Raw genomic sequence first — 23233 nt, forward strand, 5'->3', positions numbered from 1 at the left:
ACACAACATGTGCTGCCATGATAGTTGTTCCAGAATGGTTGGACGAAATACGAGCCGAATATGCCAAGGATAAGGATTGTGACTCCATGATCAACAATATCAATCAATATACCAACTTCGAGTGGAAAAATGACATCTTATGGTACAAGGGGAGAATTTATCTAACACCTGCATCCAAATTTAAGGTAAAAATACTAAAGGAGTCTCACAATTCACTAGCAGCTGGACATGTCGGATTCTACAAAACTTACTACAATGTCCAACAGTCATTTTATTGGAAGGGTATGAGCAAGGAAATTTAGAAATATGTTTCAGAATGTGATATTTGTCAATGAAACAAGAGCAAAAATGTTCCAACTCCAGGGTTGCTACATCCACTTTACATTCCGAATCAGAAGTGGGAAGAGATTTCGATGGATTTTATTGAAGCATTACCTGCATCTGACGGAAAGGATAAAATATTTGTAGTAGTCGACAGGCTCACTAAATATGCCCACTTTATGGCTATTAAAAAGACTGACACAACCAAACAAATCGCTGATGTGTTTTGTAAAAACATTTACAAACTACACGGGTTCCCTAAGGTCATAGTCAATGATAGAGATGTAAGGTTTAAAGGGAAATTTTGGAAGGATTTCTGCCATCAAGAAGGAATATCACTAAATATGAGTTCAGTCTATCACCCCCAAACTGATGGGCAAACTGAAATTGTTAATAAATGCTTGGAAACATATCTTCGTTGTTTCGTTACAAATAAACAAAACAGATGGACACAGTGGCTACACCTGGCCGAATGGTGGTATAATACTGCATACCATACGTCAGCTAAGATGACACCCTTCCAAGCCCTATATGGTTATGAACCACCCAAGTGGAAAGACTTTGCATTCCTTGATTCTAGGGTACCAGCTGTTAAAGACCACTTAGGAGAAAGTCAAAGAATCATCAACTTACTAAAAGAAAATCTAACCATGGCCCGTAATAGAATGAAACAACAAGCCGACCAACACCGTTCTGAAAGAGAGTTCGAGGAGGGAGATTGGGTCTTTGTTAGACTCCAACCTTATAAGCAACTATCACTAAAACAACAAGGGAAGAATAAATTGTCACCTAAATATTATGGACCATACCAAATAATTAAAAAGATAAGTAGTGTAGCTTATGGGTTAAAGTTACTAGACAATTGCCGAATCCATAATACCTTTCACGTATCAAGTCTCAAAAAAGTATTAGGGCAAAATCAAACAGCACAGACGGAAATACCAGAGACCGATGAAGAAGGAAGAATAATCCTTGAACCTGAGGGTATACTTGCTACCCGAGAAAAAGTTTTACGATTTAAGACAATAAAGGAATACCTCATCAAGTGGAAGAGGTTACTAGAGGAAGATTCATCTTGGGAATTAGAACGTTTCATGTGTCAACACCTAGGCCTACCTATGCTTTGAGGACAAAGCATCTTAAGGGGAAAGCAATGTTATGAACTAAAAGTCATAACAAATTAAATAAAATATTAAAATATTAAAGTATTATTTAAATAAATAAATTATTAATTATAATCAGTGAATTAACAAATAATTAGTTAAAATGAAGAGACATCGGTCCCAAGGGACATGTCTCTCTGATCAGGCATGGCCAGTCAACTCATTTTTAAGGAGCACCGCCTCAGCCTTGTAATCATCATTTAATTTTTATCAAATAAATATATAAATATTACATTCAGAATTTTGTCTGAAGTTTTATTATCAGTTACAACAAATTAATTAGTGCTACATTTTCCTATCGGGTGTTCTTGTGTTTGCATTGTGATCTTCTTACTGACATTTGTCTAGATGATAAACATAAATAAATAATGATGATAATGTCTGAATATAAATTACAAGAAAATGTCAAGGATAAAAAGAGAAATCAAATTAAATAATTACCCTATCTTCAAGCCCTAGATTTATCAACATGGTATTAGAGCTAGGGCTTCAGATGATAAACATAAATAAATAATGATGATAATGTCCTAATATAAATCACAAGAAAATGTCAAGGATAAAAAGAGAAATTAAATTAAATAAGTACCCTATCTTCAAGCCCTATATTTATCGAAATGGTATTAGAGCTAGGGCTTTGAACAGAGGGTAGAAAGAAGGTTAGTTTGGCATCATCCCTTCTCAAGAAAAGCGAAAATCCTAAGCCGAATTTGTGGAGGCAACTAAGACAAATTTATGGGCACATTGTTAAGGCCTAATTGTGGAGATTAGGCCACAGGTCTTAGTAAGGTTAGTGAGGGTATTTGAAGAGCATTTTAGCTCTGTTTCAAGAGACCAAATCAAAAGGGGAAGAATTCTCTCAAAATTGCACTCTCTGGCAAGTAGATTGAAGATTTCTAGACATGCCTATTAGCCCTAATTTTTGTCACAAAGCTGCAAAACTACTTCACTGGAGCGAGGTTATAAGGCGGTCATTTGTGAAGGATGAAAGCCTTGCTAAGCGTTCCTAAGGAATCCACATTCTTTGGTATAGGAGGAAGGTCAAAGTGTCACCAAAAGGTCTTCAAAAACTTCCAAACTTAAACTACTTCACTGGAGCGAGGTCAAAAGGAGGTCATTTGTGAAGGATGAAAACCTTGCCAAGCGGTCCTAAGGAATCCACATTCTTTGGTATAGGAGCGAAGGTCAAAGTGTCACCACAAGGTCTTCAAAAACTTCCAAACTTCTGAAGCTATCTCTGGTATGTGTGATCTATTTTTGTTGGAAGTTGCTCTGAGTATTGAAAGGAATCAAAAGCCTTTCTATTAACTTCTCCAACAGTCTTAGAAAAGGAGGGAAGTCCTCTATAAAAAAAATTGAGATTTTTGTGATATTAAGTAAGGAGCCAATTCCTTCGAAGTTTCTTTGGTATGGTTATGTGCATACATAGCATTTTGATGCCCTAGAAGAAGCATAAGACTGAAGCATAGTCTCACTACCAAGCGAAACTCATGCCCTTCATCTGTACAAGATCTTCTCTATATCTGAGCGTGGGGTCTGAGCTACTCTTCAAAATTCTGAGCGTAATTAGCATACAAGTAAAGGCTAGAAAAGATGAAGCCTAGTTCTCTGAGCATAACCACATTTCAAAGGACTCAATTCAATCCTCAGTCACCAAGGTAGAGGAGCCGAGACTCCTATTATGTTTCTATGCATGAAGGAGACCTAGAACGAAGAATCATTAGGCTTATCATCTCATACAGTCCCATGTACATAAGCATAAGTGTTTTTAAGAGAAGGTTCATCACCTTGCTCTCAGTCCTGGACAATGGCATAAAGGGATTAATGCATCTGTACATTCTATAGTGACAAGAGTATCATATATATACATAAGTTAATCTTGGGAAAGTGAGTAAGGCCGACCTACAATTGTACATTTGTCTTCAAATTGACAGTGGTATTATTGTTGAGAACATTGTTAAAAGTGTTGATCTATATAAGTGTCAAGGATCTCAATTTCGGGAACTCTAATCCTATGGTATAAACATTAGAGAATAAGTTACGTATTGGTTTGGTCAAGTTGGGAAGGAAAGCCAACGACAGGCTATAGGAAGATCATTGTGACAAGATAATTATGTGTTAGTCATCACCTTGAAGAAAATTCTCGGGTATAAGAAGTATTATTAAACCTACAGTAGTCAGCGCTGAGTGACTTGTACTTTTCAACGTAGATTCGAAAGAAAAGCAATTTCTTAAAAATTGAAGAGAGATAACAGTCCTAAGGCAACTGTCCTCTAGATCTGTGCATCAAGTAGAAGGAAAAATAATATACTATTTAGGAAAAGACGAGCAAACAAATATAGTGAAGATGCTCACCTTGAATGACGGAGAAACCATGGCATCCGGAATCGCAGGCCACTTCAATAAAGGGATGTAATCTTGAGGTATGTATGGTATATTTTATTAAGGGTCCAACATGAACTATTGTGGGGTTAGTGGTACTATGTTTTGTTGTTAAATCTTTAATATAAGTATTGATATTTGTAAACCTTTTTTGGCATAAGTAAAAACCCTAGTCATATGGGAACCCTAACTATGTTCCCTCAAAGAAACCCTAACCCTCGGTCTTTAGGGTTTGTGCACAATCTAGGGCTCATGTCTAGTAGGCATGGATAAGGTTGATAAGTTATATATGGAACCCTTGGTCTAAGGTTGACACTTGAAAACCCTAGGAATTCAACCTCTAAGTCTCATGGTAACCCTAGATTTACAAATTAACATCATGTTTTTGCTTGGGTGTACTTGTTGATGAATGTTGCAGGTACAAGAAGTAAAGAAAGAAGGATGAGTAGATCCTCTGTTTTGGTAAGCATGATGGAAGGAGGGAACTATAAGGACCCTTGGATCCTTGGGCACTCTGATGTGTAAAGATAGATTCATGGTATAATTGTGGGACTATGGATGCCTGAAAAGAATTAGTAGCAACATACGATAGAATTCATAAACCTGATATAGCAGTCAGCTAGTTGATATAAAGATTTTGTTGCAAGCAAATAATAAGGATCATTTTTGGATCCTCCTTTGTAATGTCATGGAGTGACTTCTTCAACTTGGAAGAATGACCATGATGATTGTTATCCATTCTATATGTTTTTGGAGCAGGCCTCTTAAGAAGCTTGTTGGTTCAGTTGCAGCACGATGGATCTCATTCTGGAAATGAGGAGCAGGGCTAGATGACTGGCTGAGATGTGTTCCGCTGAAGACTCTGATAAAGATTGAAGGAATACCATGATGTACTGTTAAGTTCTGCACAATCCTGCTATATGAAGAAGATTCGCTTTAAGAAGGATATGATTGGGTTGTTGCCTTGGTACTTGGTCCGAGGAGCTGATGTACACCACGATGACAGATATGATAGCAGGTTGCAGATGGTTTGATGGTCATGTCCTGATCACTTTCCGGATGTTCAAGAGGGATCCATGTTCAAGCTCGATGATGATTAGTTCGTGATGAAGATGATGATATAACAAAGGGCCATCATAAAAAGGTAACTTTAATTTGATGTTCATTTTGATATTTGAACTCATCTGGTTGAGTTGAAATAGGGCTATCGAAAGAGGGTTGTAGAATGTCACCTACAACTAGTACTCATGTGATTGGATGGAAAATCCTAAAAGAAGCATGACTTGAAAGAGGTAGTTGTATGAAGGATAACTAGATGTGGACTAAAAGATCACTTTCCAAGGAAGAAAAGGATGACATGACTGTTGGTTCAACACTATGGTTTGTTGAAGGGAAGTGATGAAGAAGATGGCATATGCCCTACGAAGAAGTTATGAAGAAGAAAGGCTCCATGATGAAGAAGTTGAAACATGATGAAGTTGTATATATAGGGCCCTGTAAGGTTCAAAGAAAGCTCGCATGTGTGATGATAACGATAGAGCCTTGAGAGATACTATACTAGTTGAGAGGGAGTGACATATATGGTTCTCTACTTCATGTGTTATGCACTAGATCGACACTGACAACCGTAAGTCTCCATGAGGAGAGAATGGCGTCCAGAGGATTGGGTAAGCATCTGAGATAGATACTCCTTGAGGATTTGAAATCTGAGATAGGAAGGAGTGTGGTGACCAACACTCTTTGAGGATGAGGTAGGGCATCCAATAGGTAAGAGTATTTGAAGAGGAAATTATTTGAGGATGTGTTAATCCAAGAGAGGAATTGTCCTAGAAGGACATATCTTGTGAACATTCGGATGACATATGTGCCTTAAGAGTTAGTGTGGTGTCCCATGTAAAACTTCCTAGCATTATGCTTTGATCTATTAAGAGATAGAGCTTGTTAGTCAAGGCCTTGCTATGTTGAAAACGCTGGTTATTGATCATAATGTTGACACTTAAGATGGCTTACCAATTTGACTCTTCTTATGAGAATGGTTCAGTGGAAGCATTGTTCTTGTACCTGTTGTCAATTATGAATACCTCCCTAGTTAAGAGGGAGTGTTGAAATGTAACTAGTGTCAGTCTTCATAATTGTACTTGAGTCCTGACTTAGATGTAATTATTGATGTACTTGTCAAAAGAAAAAAGAATATTATAATTAAAATGGGTTTCTTGCCCATCATGTTGTGGTCCCATTGAGTGCTCTAGGGGTCTTGCTGACAAGTCAAAAGGTCAAGGTCATGATGTTCTAGCCCTTGGAGGGCTCATGTAACAAATAAGGAAAATTATTATTGTAAAATATGAAATCTAGAAGCCTCTAATGGATGGGTTGGCCAACTCTCTTCATGTCAGCCCAAGGAGGCCTAATTCGCTCTATTGAAAGGCTATATAAAGAGGAGCCTCACCTCATTTGTGAGACATCAATCAAGTGATATATTTTTGTTTCTAGCGAAGTCTGGTCGAGCAATGAAGGAGAGCGAAATTATCTTAGAAACCAGCGAAGTTCTTTGGAGGCCAACGAATTGATTAAGGAAATCTTTGTTTCTGCTGCCCACACGTGCAAAGTGTTGGAGAAGTACCTAGGGTTTCCTCAGTGCAAGTTTTGCAGAAGTATTGTTTGAAGTCTGGCTGGCTCATCCCTTGGAAGGTTTGGTTTTGGGTCAAAGTCAAGGTCTGAAGTCTTCATTGAAATTCTATAACAGATTTTTGTGGTTTTAACTCTCTAGGAGAGGTTTTGGCCCTGGCTAGCAGCCTACATCTAGTGTTCTTGTGTTTGAATTGTGATCTTCTTACTGGCCTTTGTCTTGATGATAAACATAAAAAAATAATGATGATAATGTCCTAATATACATCACAAGAAAATGTCAAGGATAAAAAGAGAAATCAAATTAAATAAGTACCCTATCTTCATGCCCTAGATTTCTCAACACTCACAAGAAGAGTTGGATTGATAAGCCATATTGTAAGCATCATCATTATGACCAACACTATCCCTGAGGCCTACCTAGACAAGCTCTTCTTTATTCAAGAGCATTATGCTAGGAGGCTTTGTTTGATAATGCATTACCTCTCTAAGGTACATACCCCATCTGGATGTCCACAAGGTATGTCCTTTTAGGACTATTCTTATCTTGGATCTCCATATCTGAGTCCTTGAAGAATATCGGTCGTTTTTGACCACTCCTCTTGGATTCCTGTCCCATCCTCAAAGAGTGTCAATACCTTTCTTTTCTTGAATGTTGTACCCTGAAGGAAACCACAGATGCTTATCCAATCCTTTGACATTCTCTCTTCATCACCTGAAGAGGAGAATGTACATGTGATGTTCATCATCACTCCCTCTCAACCAGAGAGGATATCCCTGTTCTCCCTTCATCTTGAGAATAGATCCTTGCTCCTATTAAAGGAGACTCCTTTTTATCCCTCTCAAAACCAAAGTAGATTTCCTGACTTCTTTTTAATATTGGAAGCCAACATCACAAGCCTTACTGCTTTCTTCATCAAAGTATCAACTACCAGTTCCCCATAGCTGCCAAGCTCCCTCTTTCCTTTGCATCCCTTGTATTGAACTTGCTTTCTGTCAAGGTATCATGGAGCCATCTCCACTCTTCATTCTTGTGACAAGATCCATGTCATTTTCCTTGCTTATCACTTTCATCTTCAACATCATAGATGAAGGTGGTGCATTGAGCCTTCCCAAACATCAAGCTGATTAGGGCTTCTCATGAAAGTGATCCTATTTGACCTTCAGGTTATCTTCTCATACCCCTTTTCAAATCCAAGATGGACTCATCTGTGACTTCAATATTGCGAAGTACCAGATATTGAGTTTCCCTCAATATTCTTCATACAGTTGACCTTAGCCAAGATAATATGTTAACCAGATAACCAAATCACATAAATGAAATAGACTTACCTCATCATGGTGACCTTGCTTCATCAACATCCTTATTGATCATCTCCACTAAAATTCCTTCTTGCATGCCTAAGGATCGAACCTTATTACCAAGTTACAACTCTTCTTCGGAGACTTCTTTAGTAGTAAAAATCCTTCACTTCTTCTCAAGTTCTCCCACTGCTTTGGCTAAATGAGCTTCACTCTTATCCTTTCTCTTGTTGTTCTGTTGATTTGCACAGTCTTTCTTGTAATGTCCAAACTCATTGCACTTAAAAGCATTGGACCTTGGACATACCTTTCTTTTTGGACTTGCCAAACTTTCCCTTCATCTTCTTGACTCGAGCTATAAAGGCTTGAGATTGCTCATCTGATCCATTGTCATCTTTGACCTTGATCCTTGATTCTTTCAGTATGCATTGTGCCCACAACTTATGAAAGGGAGTTGAATCCTTCTTGGAGTAGATACTTGTTGCAAAGTTGCTCCATCCTGGTGGCAATGCATTTAGAACATATATGGTCACCTTTGAATCAGTGATTTGTTCCCCAAGTCCTTTCAAATGGTCTCTTAGCTAAGAGACTCTCATGTGGAAGGATGCCATATCCTCATCCTTCGATTTCTTCATTCTATATATCTTGTTTCACAAAGACATCTTTTCTGTTGAACTTACAAAGTACAAATTCACTAGCTTGTCATACATTTCCTTGGAAGTATTCAAGTTTGCAACAAAAGGAACAAGAGAATCCTTGATTAATTCAATTATGATCCTTTGTTCCCTTACTTCCCCTTTCTTGTACTATGCTACTTCTAGTGTCCTTTCTTTGCTAGGTTTATTAATTTTCCCAATGACATATTCCATCACTTCTTGTTCTATCAATATCAAGTCAATCATCTTCTTCCATGCTAGCTAGTTCGATGCCCCAATGAGCTTATTTCTCTTCTTGTAGAAATAACTTACATGACTTGAAGATTCAACCATTATGAAATAGTATGATACTTACTTGAAAACCAAGATTCCTCCTTTTGATGAGATCTCCAACCTTCTTGATGTCTTCAAGATCCTTGAGGAGACCTCCTTGAAGAATGTTTCCTAGGATTCTTCCATCAACAACTTCCAAGATTCATGCCTTCCAAATAGAGGTTTTCTAATGAGATCAAAACCTTTCTTACGAGATTGATGTAGATTTGATCTTCTTTCGTAGAGACTCTCCCTTCTTGATTAATAGGTCTTCTTCCTTGAGTCTTCTTCTCCTTGAGATTCTTTCTTGAGAGTTTCCTTTTTCCTTCCTTGATAAGCAATTCCTTCTAATGTCCTTTCTGCCTTCCTTGCTCACCTTTGCTCTGACACCATGTTAGAAAATGTAAAGTGGCGGCTTATTAATCTTATTTTCTTTAACCTTGATACTTGCTTGTGAATCTTTATCTTCTTTATGTTATTTTAGTTAGATCTTTTCATCAAACAATATCAAGAAACAACAACAACAAAAGAAGACATAGATGTAGGCTCTCTGCTAGGGCAAAACCCTTCTAAGGGGAAAACCCAAAACCATTTCTCTTCTTAGAATCTGCTTTAAATGAGATACAAAGACCCAATCCCAGTACCAAGTCCTCCTAGTACCAGGTCAGCCTTGCCTCAAGTCCAAGTCAGCCCTGCCTCAAGTCCTTCCTTGAATCTGCACAGAATTGCTAGACACTGCAACTTTGACCTGCCAACTACAATATTGCTACTTGAGTTGCAACTCCTGAAGAAACCTTAATTTAGCCTCCTTCTGGGACCTTCCAAGAGCAAGACAACTCTTCCTAAGGTTAGCAAGGTCTAGACAAAGTTTCCTTCCTCCCAACTACAAGTTTCTATGCTTCGTCCTACTGTAACTCGGGCCCGCAACTTCGGCCTCTTCCTGCAACCCAGAAACGCTTGAATTTCACACGTGTGAGAGAGATGGAGCACAAAAACCAAGATATTTCACCCTTCTTCCTTCTTCTTGACTTTTGCTCTCCTTCTTGTAGCTACCCAACTATAGATCGAACTTGTTGAGTGAGAGTGTCTCCAAATGAAGTCAAACTACTCTTTATATAGCCTTCTCAAGGGGTCAGATTCCCTCTTTTAGGCTGACTTGATATTTCCAAGGCCAACTTGTACTCCTGGAAATTCAAGGACTTTCTAGACTGAAAAATACTTTATTTTACAATTACAAATAGCCCAGAAGGGTCTTATAAACATGATGTTGACTCCTTTGACTGATGACAATAAATTCTAAGACCTGACAAACCCTAGAAGCTCGAAGAACATGCTTTTACCTGGAAGACCATCAATAATGAGGATGAAACCCATGCTTTAATAATAATAATTTTCTTTCTTTTTTTCTTGTTTGTTTCATAGGATACATATTTAAATGAGTACAATAATTTTGAAGACCGAAACTAGTTGCATTTCTCAACATGCCCAACGAAGAGAAACACCATACAAATGACAAAATGATCAACCAGAATGCTCTTGAAACTCGACCTGTTTTCTCTGATTTGGGATATAGTCCCTAGCACAAATGATAAGCCTTTGAACAACATAATTCTTCACAGAAAGATAAGAATGATTAAGTCCAAAACCTCAGCGATTTGGGCATTATTCTCCAGATATTCAATGAGCTCAGAGCCTTAGAGTCTTAGACAACTCTAGCGAGATCCTTGATCAGATCATGCCACAAATTCGTTGCCCTTTTATGCATCTTGACAAGGATATAAATATTGTTTGAAGGGTGGGCTAATTTGGGGCCAACTTGCCCATAATAATACAAATTTTGCCATAATTTCAAATCCTTAAGCAGGAACCTAAACAAGAAGGTTTGGTCAATTTTTTATTTTTTTGTCTTCCATAGCATTTCCTTTCAAGGATGATTAGGGCACATGCATTTAGGCCAAATTTAATTATAATTTTGACCTTATTCAAGGGGCGACAATAGAGTATTAAGGTCATGGATTTATGAGGCATGAGGTGGTGATACACCCATCCATTTGGGCCACGAGACTTCAAATTTGAATATCTCTCCAACCAAGATGACCGACAAGGTGTACCGCCTATCAAATTAAATGGTGTGACGAGTTCTACCAATCCAGAGAGGTATTATACCCAATTCACCATCCTTTGTGTGTATATCACCAAACAAGTGTTGGCCTATTCACCCTTTGACATCAATGACAATTTTTTCGAACAATCTCCCCCTTTGTCATTGATGTCAACACTCATGCTCCCTCTATCATCGCGCGCCTTGTTGTCATGCTCCCCTTGTCTCCATGCTTCACTTCTTTTTCTGTTTCTCTCTCCATTTGACATCAATGGAAAAGGGCTGCTTCCCTTGAACAAATGGCACTCAAAATTACTTTTGTCTTCTTATCCTTTCCTTCTTTGTTGTTCTTGACACTCTTTTGATTGGCTTGAATTTTCTTTTGCTCTGCTTGGTCTAGAATGTATATGTTGTTTGGTCTTCTTGTAACTATTGCAACCAATCTTCTCGAGTCTTCTTTGATTTTGCTTTTATGGGAATCAGATAAGAGATTATACCCTTGATCACACATTTTGCTGACACTGAGAAGATTGTGCATCAAATCCTCAATGAACAAAACATTTGTTGCTCTTACATGTTCATTTACAAGAGTTACTACACCTTTTATGAGTATCTTAATGGAGGAGTTATCTCCAAAAACAACACTGTCGGTTTTTTTTCAAGCTGACAAATTTGTTTTGATCTCTTGTCATGTTGGTTGAGTACCCACTATCTATATAACATTACTTCTTTGTTTTCAACGATCTATGCTAGATTGCAATCTTCCTTCTTTATCTTTTCCCATTTCATAGTTGGCTTCTCTGTTTCAATGATTGGAGCATTTTCTTTCATAAAATTGCAATCTTGTGCCTTTTGACCAAGATTATTGTTGTAGCATACAATTGTCTTATTCATTAGTAGTTCAAATGGATTGTAGTTTCTATATATAGATCCATGAACATTTCCTGATCTATGGTCATTTCTTGCAAATCCATAATCATTCTTGCTTCTTGCATAATTACCTCTTGTATTTATTTTACATTGAATTGCTTTATGTCCAAAATTTTTGCAAGAGTAACAATGACCAAGAATAATATTTTCATACCTGGGGGAGTAAGATGATCTCCTGAAGTTGCTTTGTCTTGGAGGTGGCTCAAACCGTTGTTGATCAATAAAACTTCTTGAAGTAGCAGCATTTATAAACTCCCTTTGAGTTTCTTCCTCTGAAGGCTTGGAGCTTGTGTCTTCTTTGCTTGAGAATGTACTTGTATAGTCGAGACTGGTTTTATCACTTAGTGATCTTTAGCAACTGAGAATGGTATCCAACATTAACGAGTTGTTCAATTTCTTGAGATTATCAACTTCAACCCTCAATGACACAACTAAATCTTCAAGCTTCTTACAATCTTCTTCTTTCTTCTTCATCTGGATCTTCATTACTTCCTCAACTCTTTTTTCTTCTTCAAGATGGACCTTTAAAGAGATAATTTCTTCATCTTGTTTTTCAACGAGCCTTTTCAATTCTCTTTTCTTGTTTTTGAGCTTGCGATTTTCTTGTTTACTATTCAATTTTTCTTTAAGATTTTTATCTTCATGTTCGGTTTCTGAATCATTTCTAAGTCCCTAGAAATAATCTATTCTCTTGTTTTGTTCTTTTGTTTCCTCATTTGAATCAATAACACTTTCATCAGAATTGTCATGATCATCATGATCATCATGTTGAGTTTCTTGAGTTATGAAGAGAACTTCTCTTGCATCCCCTTCTTTTGTATCACTCTCATTCGAAGAATTGTTGTGTTCTTTAGAATAGAGATTTTTCTTGTGGAAGTATTTCTTTTCCCCCAAAGGACACCTCTTAGCACAATGACCTATTCTGCCACAATTGAAATATTTAAAAGGTAACTTACCTTTGTGTTTTCTGGTTCCCCTTTTGAGCTTCCTGATGGAATTTGCTTCTTCTACATCTGATTCATTTTTTGGAGTTCCTTGGACCTTGAGTTCTTTGTTTCTTGCTTTCTTCGTGGTTTTAAAAGCTACTTCTTTGTTTGACTGCCAGTCTTTTGTATCTATTCTCATTTTGTATGTTGTAAGGGTGCCATGTAATTCTTCCATTGTCATCTTGGTCAAGTACTTGGTTTCTTCTATGGTAGATACCTTGGCATTGTATCTCAAGGCAAGTGCTCTCAGTTCCTTTTGTACGATCAAAGGATTTTTAATTTCTTCTCCTAATCCTCTGATGGAGTTGACAACTTCATCTACTCTGTGTAAATAGGTCGCAATATCTTTTGTTTCATCCATTTTTAGATTTTCAAACAGAGCTCTATAGTTTTGAAGTTCGACCTGCTTGACCTTATCATCACCTTAATAAAGAGTTTTAATGGTCATCACCTTGGTATTAATTGTTCTTGACAATCCACCTGTGATGGCACGAAGAACTCTTGAATTGCAATTGAACAATTTCTCATCAAGATCAGTTAGAGGACTTTTAGGAACTTTGTAGCCATTTACGATGGAGAGCTAAACATCCATTCCTAAAGCCTTCAAGTAGGTTTCCATGCAATTGCTCCGTAGTGGATAATTGTTTCTATCAAATACCAGAATTTTCCTCGAAGAGATGCCTTCCATATGATCCATATTTGTTCACAATCTTGCCTTCAATGATTACACCATTAGAGGACCCACTTTGATACCAATTGTTGGAAATACTGAGAGGGGGGGTGAATCAATATTTCATTTTTCTTACAGTTTAGTATCAAAAGCATTAACCAATAACATCACATCAAAGGAACACAATATATATATATATATATATATATATATACAACTTTTGGTTTACCAACTACAATTGGAAGGGCTACAACCTAGGTTTACCAACTCTCACCTAAAAGGAGGTGACAACCTCCTAAAGGAAGCTACAACCACCCTTAACAATAAAAGAAAGAACAAAACTCTTGGGTTCCCGTACCAGGGATAGTGACCCAATTACAACAATATACAATCACTGCTATCTCTGCTTATACATATTCAACTTCAAGTTTGTTCCAATAAGTATACCACTGTAACTCTGACCTCCAATGCAACAAAAATAGATTCTAATTCACACCTCCAATTAGCTTCTTTAGATGTGCCTTAGGAAAGACCTAAGAGTATTTTAGTAAGAACCCTTGATTGCGCTTTTAGTACCTTAAATATCCCTCAGAAAAGATTGTTGAATTGCCTCAAAAGGTGACTCAGATTTGCTTCAAGACTTCTACAAGACTAACATCAAGGTCTACTCCAAAGGTGGCTGCCATAGGGTCAAGAGTATGTTTGTTATAGGCTTAAGATATTGCCTTCTCTTACACTGGAATCATTCCTCTTATGCATGTAACCTCAACCTTTTTATGGCCCTAACATTAAACCTAACTCAACCTTAAGTATGAACGAAATATTTCCACAGAAAGGGGGTGGAAAAATGCCTTAGGTTTTCCTTACATAGGCTTGAAATCAACTTTAGGTGCGAGACCGAAATAGGCCTCAGGTACAGGGCCAAAATAGACTTCAAGCAAGCCTCAAAAAGTGGTCTGGAATGACCTTTACCCAACAAAGAGAAACACCATACAAATGAGAAAATGATAAGCCAGGATACCCTTGAAACTTGACCTATTTTCTCTGATCTGCAAGACAGTCCCTAGCACAAATGATAAACCTTTGAACAACGAGATTCTCCACAGAAAGCTAAGATGATTAAGTCCAAAACCTCAACAACATGGACATTCTTCTCCAGATATTCAATGAGCTTAGAGCCTAAGATATTCTCCTCCTCCTTGGTTGATCCAGATCTTCTTGTTGTCCATTTCCTCAGACTCAGTACACTAGAGTATGATACTCCTCACTGAGATGTTGTTCTCAATCTTGTATTGTTGTATGATTTGTCTACTCCTCCTTAACCTTGCTTTTATAACCTTTTTTTCAACTAAACTCTATTCTCTTATTTATATTAGCTGCAATATAAGACTTGATTACAATGAGTAGGTGTGCCATTTTTCATATTCAATGGGGTGTGCTGGGTGTATTTGTTGTAGCGTTGAGTGCTTTGATAACTAAAGCAGTCATGAACAGAGGCATTGGATTGAGAGCTTCTTCAAGTCCTCCTTGGTTGATATGGATCTTCTTACTGCCCCCTTCCTCGAACTCAGCACATAGTATGACACTCCTCACTGAGATGTCTCTCTCAATCTTGTATTTTTGTATGATTTGTCTTCTTCTTCTCCTTAACCTTACTTTTATAACTTTTTGTTCAACTAAATTCCTCCATATCAAGTCCTCCTTGGTTGATCTAGATCTTCTTGTTGCCCCCTTCCTCAGACTCAACACACTAGAGTATGACACTCCTCATTCTGATTCTAGCAAACCAACCAACCAACTTTGATCTTCTTAACTCTTTTAGGCCCCAAGAGATTTTATTGTGTCCTCTAGAATTCGTTGACAAGTCATTATCAATAAATCATTGATCATTTTCAAGATCCTTTTTAAGTTACTTAGTAAATGAATGGATTCTCTATGCCAAATTTCTTTAAACGTAGAGAGATTTCTCATAGTGTCTCAATAAATTCTATTCTCTTATTGATATTAGTTACAATATAAGACCTAATTATAGTCAGTAGGTGTGCCATTTTTCTTATTCAATCGGGTGTATTTGTCATAGCCACGAGTGCTTTGATAGCCAAAGGGGTCATGAACAAAGGCGTTGGATTGAGAGCTGTTAAGTTTAGGTATGTTCTATGCTTAGAGCAATTTAATTCAATTTTCACAGTTAGCTCAATATCTTTTCCAGATTAGCAATCACATCAACATTAAAGTAAACTGCAGATAGAACATAAACATAAATCGTAGAAGACAAGCCAAGACAAGAGGACACAAGATGTGGCGCTAGCCAGGGATAAACCCCAATGTGGGGAAACCCTTGATCAATTCTTCTTATATGTTCTTCAATAGTTCAACAGAGAGATAGAGAGAGAGATAGTACATTTACAACAGAAGTCATGGGTCATTTAGGTTTGCGAATCACTAGATCTTAAGAGTCATGGGTCATTTAGGTTTGCGAATCACTAGATCTTTAAGAGTCATGGGTCATTTAGTTTTGCGAATCACTAGATCTTTAAGAGTCATGGGTCATCTAGGTTTGCGAATCACTAGATCTTTAAGAGTCATGGGTCATTTAGGTTTGTGAATCACTAGATCTTTAAGAGTCATGGGTCATTTAGGTTTGCGAATCACTAGATCTTATAGAAATGTGTGTGGTTTTGGCTCGAAGTCCATTGTTGTCCATGGTTAAAGTTGCTTTAGCCATTAACATTGATATAATTGTGGTGAAGGATATTGTAGTTATCAATGTTCCTGATGTTTGGGGCATGCTCTTATCAAGAAAATGGTCAGCCACTGTTGGTGGGCACTTGTAGATGGACTTATCCTATGCCACCATACCCACAATAGATGGAAAACCATTTATCTTGTATAGAAAACCACACATGGTTGAGCATGTTGAAGACATCAAGGAACAAAGTAACTTTTCTCTTAGTTTTTAGATAGAGGATTAGAAAGTCATTTTAATCCGAGGATATCAATAATTGAGGATCCCTTCCCCTTCCCTATTTCAGTTGAAAATCCTAAAAAGGAAGAAGAGAATCTTAAGCCTTTAAACATGTAAGTGGCATGGAAGCACTTTGAGCCTAATATCGTTAAGAAACCAATGGTGGTTGAGGAAGTTGAAGGAAATACATGTAAAGTAAACCGATCACCTTCCTCCAATGTGAAAAGACAAAATAAGAAACAATGGATCAAGAGACAAGAAGAAGATTTCCATGTTAGGGATCTTATCCTTGTTTATAATGATACTTATCCATATAAGGTCCATGGAAAAGTAGGGGTTAATTATTTGTACATAGCTAATCTTGATGGAGTGCCCTTGTCATCATTAGTGGATGTCAGGTACCTTAGTCTTTTCTATTGAACTTGGTGCATTTAGTAGTCTGTAGTTAGAGTAGGATTGTGTGCCTGATGTTCTTGTTTTTGCATCCTACATTGATTTTCAACATGTTGATTTCCTTGGGTAATAGTTAGATTCTACATTTATTTTAGCTAACATTTTAGTTTTGTTATTCTCCTATATAGCAAAGGTGATGGTCAACACCTTGCTCAGTTGCTATCAATAATTTTGTGTGTGTATAGGTAACAGGTCTACAAGTACTAGGGATTGTTGGGATACTCATGCACTCTTTGTTCAAGAACATGGATTAGGCACTCTGCGATGAGCGCATGTCTTCGAGTTGGAGTAAGATGTTACCCACCAAAAGGTAACCCATAAGAGAAATTTGTTCTCCTCATTTGACAACGAGTAAACCAACAACCATATGATGGTCTTTAGATAGCTTTATGTTAGAGCTCTCCACCTATTGCTCTAGTCAATTCTTTTTTCTATCTAGCATTCTTCTTGAAGGAAGATGGGTCATCTATCAATAGGTACTTTAACCATTTTAGCAATCGTTTGCTTTCATTTAATGTTAGGGCATGTTAATATGAATCATAGGGCAAACTAGATGATTGCCTGCTTTTTATTGTATCCTTCTTCCCACACTTAACCTAGGAAGTTAGCCTTTGATCCTTGTTTAGTGGGACCTCCTCTAAGGCCTTATGGTTTAGGAGGGTCACTATTAGGGGCATTGATTAATGTAATGTGTCCATGATAATCCATACCACATTCCATCCTTGTTATTAATCTCCATTTTTTGCATTAATTTTCATTGGTCATTAGGGTTGGCACCCTACATCCACATTATTTGGTCAAGACCTGAAAACTTGGCGTCATAGGTTGGCGTACCTTAAATAATGATAAAAACATATAAAGCCACAATAGAAAGAAAATGTAAAATGAAAAAGATGGTTGTGACTTATTTAGCATGTGGGCAAGAGCCTAGCATGAGTTCTACCCCCTTCATTGGCCATCGTTGAGTTCCTCAAGCATTTATTACTTCATCTAAAATAATGGAACTCTTGAATGTACCAACCCCAATGAGTGAGAAATTGCTATATCTTTAAGGGTTATTGGAAAGGCATAAATCAAGCTTGGTCTCTTAAGTTATGCACAAAAGAGAGATAAATCATTAAAGTAAAAGGTGCACTAGAGGGGTGGAAAAAGTAGGCCAAGGAAAGGGGTAGTTCATGCCTCCATGATTGCTCCTTCCTTATATCATTATACTTAGGTTGTTGGATCTACATCAGTTGGTTTTATGGCTGTGGCATCTTTCTTGAAGTCTTTCCCACTTTGAGACCACCTTATCACATGCACACTTGGATTAATGGATCTACCTAAGACATGTCACTCCCCTTGGGGACTAAAAACACCTAATAGGGTTGTTGACCTTTCATCACTAACATAAGTGAGGTAACTTGCTTACAAATCTTGAGCTAGAAAGACATTTGAAGGAGAGTCGTGTGAAGTATTTATGTGCCCCTAACATTAGATATGGTCCATTATGATGCTTTAATGGTTTTTGTCCCTAATGATGTTGATCTCACTTGATCTTGAGAGGTTTGTTTTTGGTGGAATTACACATGCAGTAGAGAAACCCTTAAGGGATGCCTTAGCTCCTTTCCAACACATCCCAGAGGATGTTTTGCCTCATTCTAAGAGAAGATGTGACCTTGTAGCCCAAATTTTGCCCCCCAAAAGATGAGTGTTGGATCATTGGGCCTTGAGCAACTTTGAGATGGTTTCGTTCCTTTTAATGTACTTTTGCATGCTCAAATGTTGAGCTAGATAGTGAAGCCATTGGCTTATTTGATGATATGCCTAGATGGACCCATGATGCCCCTAGGCTAGCCTTGACCCTATTTGATGGATGTTACCTTGTTCCAGAGCCCAATTGAGGATGGAGATCACTAAGATGATTTGGGGAGGGCTACCACACCATGCTTTGATGCCAATGCTTGATCTAGATGATGCATGTCATCCCTATGTGCCTTAAAGGGGCGATGTAGGCCCTTTGGAGGATGATGTCATTGTGAGGGAGGTGCCATTTGGAGATGTAGCAATATAATTCAATTATTTTTTGGATTGAGGAGCATTAATAGACCATTTTATTACTTGCTTGATGGAGAGTGTCTATTCTTGGAGTATTATGTCACAGTGGAGAGATTTTATTGCCACATGTGTGGGATATTTTGGCATTTTTATTATGTTTTAGAGCTATCTCAAAGTTGGCTTGTGACAATTGAACTAGTTGAATGCTTCAAGCAAACTTTTTAGGGCTTTTATTGTAAAATTATGAAGAAAATGACTTAGTTACCCTCATATAAATAGAGGGGAGTCATTTTTCATTATTCATCATTATCATTCATTCACTCCTTTGAAGGAGTGCACAGGCTCTTGTCTTTCTTCTTGGATGCAATGTGATCATTTGTGGAGCAAATTGTCTTTGGAGGGGTATTTTCACATGGAGAGACTTTTGGGATTGATTAAGGTGATTCTTGTTCGAATTGTGTAAGTTTATTGTCATTTTTTTGCCATTAAATTAGGGTTTCTATGTGTGCCATTTTAAAAAGTGCATTATCTTTTCTTGCAATCTTGATTCATTGTGGTATGCAAATTTTGTCTTGCGAGAACCCATAAAAAAACTTGGTTTATGCATCCTTCGACCTGAAAATATCCCACATAGAGAAGTTGCTAGGGTTTCTAAGAGAAGAAATTCAATCTTCCACCCTTCACATCCAAGGCCTTCCTTGTGTTAAGTGACTACATTACCTAGTTAGATAAAGGCACTAGTCTAGTAGGTGTTGATCATTATAATTTTTCTCTCTTTAATTTCTTGGTAACTAGGGTTAGGGTTAGCTTAAAATCAACATTTTGTAGCAATTTTACGTCCATATGTTATTGCCCTATTAGAAGGGATTACATTTAATCAAATATTGAATGGAAAAATCTAACATTAATTGCATTTTTTCACCCTAAAACTAACACTGACGTTTTGATATTTATTGTTGTCATATGCATTTTGAGAAACACTAGAAACACCTATCTTTTTCAATAAGCAATATCTATCATAATTAATATGTTCAAATCTAGCATGCCATAGAAGATAAGATGGCAATGTACATTCATCAGGATGAGAGATGTATACAAAATTCTATTTATGAGTAGATGTCCCTTTCAACTTCAACAGTTTGTCATCATCCACTCTAATCATGACAACCATGTTGTCAGATGCTTTCTTTATTTCGTCCTTGCCATAGAACATATTATTAGAGTGGCCTGGTTGCAGAATGTGAACAAGGATCAATAGATCTCTTCGCAACTCTGGAAGGTAGAGCACCTCATGTAGAAGGAAATAAGGAAATTCATGCACTTTAAGCCTGAATGGTGCCAGGTCTTGAGATTCGGAGTTTATTTATCTGCAAAATATATTGTTCCACCCAAATTGTCGCTGAAGTCTTCAAGAAGTTTCTTTGGAAGGTCATGTGGCATGTTGCGCCCATATTGAGCAACTATGCATCTCTCCAAAAAGCAGATGAAGTGTGAAATAGATCTTCAGTTACTTGGGCAACAATATAACGAGTAGTTCAGGTCTTTACCTTTAGCTAGATTTGTTTACCTTTGTGTTCTTTCTGGTTTCGACTGTCTTTGATTATCTCTCACGGGATTTTGCATGTTGATGCATCATGTCCATCTCTGATGCAATGAATGCAGTGAAGATTAGGTATTTCTCCTTAATGGTGTTTAATCCCCTACCTTTGAAATTCTTTCTTCCACCTCCTCGTCTATTGTTACTTCCTTTAGAAGAATCATGTGATCGATTCTTCCCTTTCTAAACAGGGCACACTACTTCTTCAGGTGACCGAGTTGTTGTCTTCCTCTTCTCGAAAGCTTTCTCTTTTTTTGCAATCTTCTCCACCAAAGAGTCAAAAGTGATGGACTTAAGTTGTTCACTAGCTTGTAGGAATTGAGAATAATGAGAGTATGTAGGGTAGAGGACCTTGGCGAAGGTTGTGAGAGGAATGTCCATCTTCACTCCGATGACATGTACGTCATGCATGATGGTTCTAATTTTAGAGGCTAGAGTGAGGGGACCATCATCTTTCAACCCAAGGTTGAAGAGTTTGACTGTCAATTGAATAATCTCCAATTTTGATTGAGTCATATTAATCTTTCAACTTCTTTAAGGTACCATATGGATTTGTACTTAAAACTATATGACGACTTACCTCTTCATTTATAGAAGCAACAATCAAGTCACATGATTTGTTGTCCTTGTTCTCCCAAATAGCTAGCTATTTACCTGATTTGGGCTTGGTGGGTGCGTTGTCCCCCTCTCCTTCACAGATGCCTTTCCATTGTCATTAAAAATGAGGGTGTGTTTGATCTTTTTGGACCATTCTCTATAGTTCTCTTTATCAGTTTGCACCATGCTTATGATGGAGATGAGAGGTTGGATCTTTACCAGTAATTTTGAGTTTCTACAATCTCACCCAATGACCCAGAATTCCCCCAAACTTGCAATTAAGAGATGAAGAATTGTTTATAATTGAAGGAGGTCTTTCCTCTACAGATCAAACTAGCAATCAAAACGCTAAAAAAGAGAAGAAATTGATGAATGACAATACGATATTAACATTCATAAGAAATATCCCCTTCAAGGACACCATTTGAAATCTTTCAAAGATTGTCAATGGTACATTTGAAACCCTAAAGAACATGGCTCAGATATCAGCAATGGTACCAACAAAAGCATACAAAAGTAATTTCTTTGACATAAGTTTTTCATGGAGCGATGGAGTAGAGACGAATTTACAAAGACAATAGACTTGGCATATGAAGATTTTCAATGTTATGACGACATAAGTTAGAAGATTTTAGCACAATGAAATCCTTAGCAAGCTTGAGTAACTTGACTAGAATCTAATCGATATTATCCAAAACTTATGCACTAACATTGGTTGCGAAGTTGTGTCTCTTCGACTTGTCCATGATTTGTTTCCCATAGAGAGAACTTCCATGCCCGTAACTCTCAAAAAATCAAATGCTAAAAGAATATAACCCATGGCATTACATTCTCACAAAAAACACAACTTGAGTGACCATCATTCAAAGCTTAAACGTCAAATCAAATTTACCATAGTAGAGTAACAGAGGTCATCAATCATCATTCACAGCTTCTAGAGGAAAGCAATTCGTTCCTTAAGAGCGGACATACAAACAAAGATTAGTTATTTCGAGTAGAGAACCTGCTATCTAGTATGAAGATTGAAACAATGATGCAAATTCTAGGGTAAACACTAGCAGAGATGGAAAAAAATTACATTGTTGAGTAGAGAGGTTTATCAAATACGTGGTGGTGGAGAAACCTGTGTGTGAGAGAACGGTGATGTTTAGCTCTGTGTGAAGAAGCAACTCTAATTTTGGACAAGACTCAGATTGTACACTGTGTGCCAAAATGGTAGAGTAACACCAGACTTAGAGAGAAGACGTTACCACAAAGCTTAGATTTGACACCAAATAGGAATATGTTTATGTGTGCTAGAGTTCAATGGATTGGCTCTAATACCATGATATGCTAGGTTGAGTAACTCCTAAACTTGAATTTTCTATTAACATCCATTTAGCTATATCAATGTTGCACGAAGCGGAGATGTATTTTGGAAGTGAAGCGTCGGAGGGATCATTTTCCAAAAATCTAGGAAGCGAAACATTTCCAAAAATCTAGGAAGCGAAACATCTCGGGAGCGTCTTCTATATATATATATATATTTGCATTTATATTAAAAAAAATCATCCAAAATACCAAATTAGTTGTAGAAGATATGAAAACATGCATATTTGTACATAAATCAAGATAGATATGGCATCCATTGTGATTTGAGCGGACCTCAAATTTGGGCTCTATTATAGTATTTGGCAAGCAGCTACTAGGTTGTAGTTTCCCTAGTTGGGTAATAGGATGGTGTAGATTGAATTGATCTCCATTGGTAATAGAGCCAAAAGTAGAGAATTGTTTAGAGCTATTACTACCTACAACTATCTTGCTATAGGAAGGAGTGTTGCTCCCTCCACTCGCATTTTCCATAGAAAAAGTGGAAGGGTTGAACCATAAATGCTACAACTAATATTTGAAAACAAAACCTAAAGAAAGTTACCATTAAACTTTCAAAACTTTATCATTAATCTATTATAATAGTAATTAAAAATATTATTGAAATAGATAATAAAATCTTCACTAAATTATTTAACTACTCATTTATTCAAATATATAGGGTAACCCTATATATTTAAATTTATAATTTTGAATAAAGAAACAATTTTTAAATGTTAAATACCATAAAACTATATATGAAACTCTACCCCAAATCTACTTTTAAATTAA

At 37.1% G+C, this 23233-nt stretch overlaps 1 protein-coding gene across 7 annotated transcripts in view; it reads left to right on the forward strand.

Annotated features, from left to right (window-relative positions):
- The window catches only part of LOC149218221 (transcription initiation factor TFIID subunit 12b-like), a 156530-nt gene that overhangs the window by 110250 nt on the left and 23047 nt on the right, over positions 1-23233 (forward strand). The window lies entirely within an intron of this gene.

This window comes from Pinus tabuliformis, chromosome Q, assembly GCF_031772625.1.
Source record: "Pinus tabuliformis cultivar Carrire ecotype Pingquan chromosome Q, CPIR1, whole genome shotgun sequence".
In the NCBI taxonomy this organism is placed as follows: domain Eukaryota; kingdom Viridiplantae; phylum Streptophyta; class Pinopsida; order Pinales; family Pinaceae; genus Pinus; species Pinus tabuliformis.